A 4,899-nucleotide genomic window follows, 5' to 3' on the forward strand; every position below is an offset into this window, starting at 1 on the left:
GTAATGCATTTCACAGCATGTGCCATATCCATTGAGCAGAAACTGCAAGAGCTGTTAGAATGGACAAACAGCTGGTCATTCCATCCTCCTTGTAAAAAATCTGGAATCTAGGTTTATTTGAATACTATTAAAAAATAGTTATATAATTCTAACATTTTCTCTGTAATAAAAAACCCACAACCAAAAAAAACCCCCAAAATATAAATTAGTTGATGTATAATAAAGAGTAATGTTTTAAGTACTGAGGAAGTTGTATCTTGGAATATACGGTATGTGGTAAGGTGTGATAATGCTATCAGAATAAAGGTACAATCTGACCTCTGCATATGGATAGGCTAACTGTCAAAATTCAGGCATCTGGCTAAAGAAATACATCTTGGCCTTTCACATATTGTTAAAATTTGGCTTTTGATGCATGACAAGCTTACATGTACATTAACTGTTGTTTACAGATAGTTTAAGTAGCTCTGATGCTTTAAAAAAAGTAGCTAATACCTATTTTTCCCTTTGTATAGTGCCAGCAGCTGAAAAGTGAGGTGAAATTGCAACATTTGAGGATTTGCACAATACCTCTACCTAGCGATAATAGAAATCCCACAAGTACCTGAATTCTCAAAAATGGTGCCATGTGTATCAGTACTTTTTAGGTGGTGGCACTCAAGTTATTTTTGCAAGTCAGTATCCAAAAAAGATTGACTTTTCATGTAAGAACTTCTTGTCAAATGAAGAATTGTAGACCTCTCTAGGAGTTCTGTTTCCTCTTTTAGGAGGGGGGGAAACCATGATGTGACCTTTGATTAAAACTGAGACTGTGGATGGTGGTCAAGGAGGAGCCCAACAAGTTACCACCCGCATCGTCCCCTATTCCCCCACCGATTTGGCTAAAATTCAGGAAGAATATTCCCGGGGACCCTGAGAGACAGAAACTGAATATGTGTGGAGAGTGTCCCTTAGGGGGGACGACCATATCCTGCTAAGTGAGGATGAGGCAAGAGGATATTGGGGACCGGGGTTTTTTCTAAATATGAATGATGATAGAGAGCCGTGGTCCCTGACCCAAGGAGTAGCATATTGGGCAGGCGGATTAGATCCTATGGAGAGGGGAGACCCCTTCTTGATTAAAACACCTACAGCGGGTCACATTTTGGAGAGCGTACAAAAAGCTGCATGGCTCCAGTTGATGCATGATCGATTCCTGGTTCTGCAACAGCCCTCCCCCATGCAATATGTGGCAGACCCCGAAAGGTTGCATCCTCTTATAAGGGGACTGCCCAATGCCTCCCAGAAGAAGGGGAGGCCCCCCAGACATGACATGGGGAGAAGTGTCGCAAAAGGAGATTTTGTTACACGGCTTTGGTTTAGCAGCAATTTAGGATTTATTAATATTTTTGAGATAGAACAGAAGACTAGGTTGTATGACTTTAACAGTACTTAATTATGAGCCAATTTAACAGAGGAGTGATTCAATGGAATTTGTTACAATCAAATTTGCGACTTAGTTAAAGATTTGAAAATGGCAAGGATCACCCAAAACTTACAGCAGGGTTGGAGGTTAAATCAAATCACACACACGCACAGACAGATAAAACAGTTCTGAACCAAATCACACAGAGACAGGCAAAATAGTTCCAAACCAAACTGCAAATGCACACATGCACGTGCACGCACACACAGGTTAACCTACAATTAAAATTTCCCTCTCGTGAGTTTCACAAATTACTCACTTTTATGTGCCGGCATTCATCAACAGATGGTCAGTAAACTTCATGAAATCTGGCCTTTAAGTCCTCGCAAAATCTACCCTGAGAGGCGCCCCAGCTCAGGGGGAGATACTGGGTCACACAGCCCACTGCTATCCCAGAGAGCTCCAAGGGTCTCTCCTTGGATCGCTATTTATAGGGTCTCAAGATGATTGGCTTCTTTGGTCATTGTTTTACATTCTGGATGGAATTTGTGCTGAGTCATCCTGATGTACCATTCAGGGAGCAGATGGCCCAGGTGTGGCCAAAGAGTGCCTGACCCCCTTGTAATCAAGATAACAGCACAATGGGAGGTTTTCCCAAAGCATGCATGACTTATCCTGAGATCTCAGAGTGGGCCGGGGGGGGCGCTGCACCACCACAAGAAGTAGCACAGGAGTTGATTAATTACAGGAGATGGATGGGGTTCACCAGTCAGGGAGAGACAAAATCCAAAGCGGACCTTAGGAAGGTAGAAGGGAATGGAGAAACAAAAGCCAGGTCCGCACACAATTCTCGATCCCCTCCTCCAGGCAGACCAACACGGCCTCCCGACAATAAAAGATATGCACTGTGGACAGAGGGTATCACAAAGGGAATCCCCAGGGAGGTGATGGACAGGTTGCCCACTCCCAACCTGGAAGGTCTGGTGAAAGGCTGGGACAAAATAAAAGGGGCCCTGTCTCCCTCAAAGTTTAAAGGCCTTTCTCCCCCATCCCGGGAACCCAGAAACATAACCCTGCCTGGTCCTCAGGGGGCTGAATTGATTGATTTGGATGTCCCCGAGTCAGGAAACCCCCTCCGCCGTTTCCCAACAAGTGAGCCGGGGGACGGCCAGTGGGTGCATTTGAGAAGGCTCACAGAAAGTGATAAAGGGGACCTTTAACTACCTTTTCCATCGGCCCCTTTAGGACCCCGGTCACATTTTTGGTAGATATGGGTGCTCAGATGTCAGCTCTCTGGATGGATGTTGCTAATCGCAATGGCATAGTTGCTGACAAGAAACAAATTTGGGTAACCGATGTATTTGGAAGCTCTCAGCCCCAGGCAACTGCTCGAGTTAAGTGCTGGTTGCCAGATGAGACTGTGACAGAAACTATAATGATATTGGGACCACTACCAACAAACATTTTGGGTCTCGACTTATTGAAAGGGAGAGCGTGGATAGACTCCAAGGTGAGAGAATGGAAGTTCGGACTCCCTGCGGCTTTGATGAGGCTTTTGCAGTCAGCGCCTGCAAAAATAGTCAATGTGAAACCCTATGCCTTGCCCTTAGGGGTGAGAGAGGGGATTGCCCCTGTAATAACTGAGCTACAGGAACAGGGAATAATTATCCCAACCCACTCACCTTATAATTCCCCAGTGTGGCCAGTCCGCAAACCAAACGGAAAATGGTGGTTGACAATTGACTGTTGGCACTTGAATGCTAATACAGGCCCCTTAACAACTGCAGTGCATAACATGGCCGAGCTGATCGCAACAATACAAGAACAAGCCCACCAGATCCTAGCCACCATCGATGTAAAAGATATGTTCTTTATGGTCAAAACAGATACCGTACTCAGCCTCGGACTTGTCTAAGTTCCAGGAAAAGTTTAGCCACTTAGCGAAGGAGACTGAGACTGAATATGTGTGGAGGGTATCGCTGACAGGGGGTGACTGAATCATGCTATCAGAGGACAAAGCCCAAGGATATTGGGGGCCGGGGTGTTTCTCAGGGTAGACAACCCTAGAGAACCCTGGTCACTGACCCAAAGGGCGGCTTATTGTGTGGGAGCTTTAGACCCTCTAGAAAGAGGAGATCTGATCAGTATTGATACCCCCAATATTGATCACTTAACTGAAAGCATTCAAAAAACCACCTGCCTCCAACTCATGCATCATAGATGATTAATCCTGAGGCAGCCATCCCCAATGCTATTGGTAGCCGATCCCAACCAAATGACCCCACTTATAAGGGGCTTGCCAGACTCCCTAAAATTATATGCAATTCAGTTGCAAGACCGATTAAGGGACGCCCTGACTCCGCAAGCAGGAAATCCTGCCAGGCTGAGAACAGGCAGAGCCCTAACCGTGGGGGAGGTTGCCCAGGAATTAATTAATTATGGAAGGAGAATGGGAGTAATTGGAGGAACTGGTAAACAATGGGCAGTGGTATGGAGAATAGAACCAAGAGAACAACCACACACCCACACACGCCCCGAGAAATCAGGGAGTCAGGAGGAATTTATTATGGGCCAAAGGAACTGAGAGGGGAATTCCCTGAGATTTAATGGATGGGATGCCCACCATGGCACTGGAGAAGCTTGTCCATGTGTGGAAGGGCAAATGGGAAATACCCCCAAAAGAAGGACCACCTACTCGAGATATTACTGGGACAGAACCTAAAGCGAGCTTGCAGACAGACACTCCCTCAGCCCCAGAGGGAGATCTAATCGACTTGGAGTCTGGAAACGAGACACGCTGTCCCCAGTAAGTGAGCCGGGGGACGGCCAGAGGCTCACAGAAAACAGCCAAGGGGATTTAATGGTTACTTTCCCCCTTGGTCCCCTTAAAATGCCCATCACCTTCTTAGTAGATACCGGGGCTCAAATGTCAGCATTTCGACAAGATGTTGCCGACCACACCGGCAACAAATATGGGTAACCGATGTATTTGGAAACTCTTAGCCCCAGGTGCTGGTTGCCAGGAGATGAGACTGTGACAGAAACTATGATACTGGGACCCTGTCGCATCCCGAAGTTGGAGTGACTCAGGTTCGTGGATTTCCTTTGTCAGAATTAAGGTGAAACGACACCAGGGGATTTCAAACAACAACCAACATTTATTCAACCTAGCTAACTTTGTCCAAGTACACATGAACTTGTTAATATGAACCTTGCAACATGTCATTAAGCCGCTGTTTGAGAAGAGGAGGGAAGTATAGAAAAATGAAATGGAAAAAGGAACATGAAATATATCAGAAGGAGAGCCCTCCCGTTGAGTCACGAGGTTCAGAGCAGACCCCCTTGCTTTCTGGACTCCTTCTCAAAGAGGAGCCCAGGGGTGGCTAGATCCACTCCTAGTCTCAGACTTGGTCAACGGTTTATGTTTAAAAGGATGAGGTGTAGGGACTGTGGAAAAAAGAGAAGGAAAAGAGGGAGAGAGAGAATGAGAGAAA

Source organism: Accipiter gentilis, chromosome W (assembly GCF_929443795.1).
Source record: "Accipiter gentilis chromosome W, bAccGen1.1, whole genome shotgun sequence".
In the NCBI taxonomy this organism is placed as follows: domain Eukaryota; kingdom Metazoa; phylum Chordata; class Aves; order Accipitriformes; family Accipitridae; genus Astur; species Astur gentilis.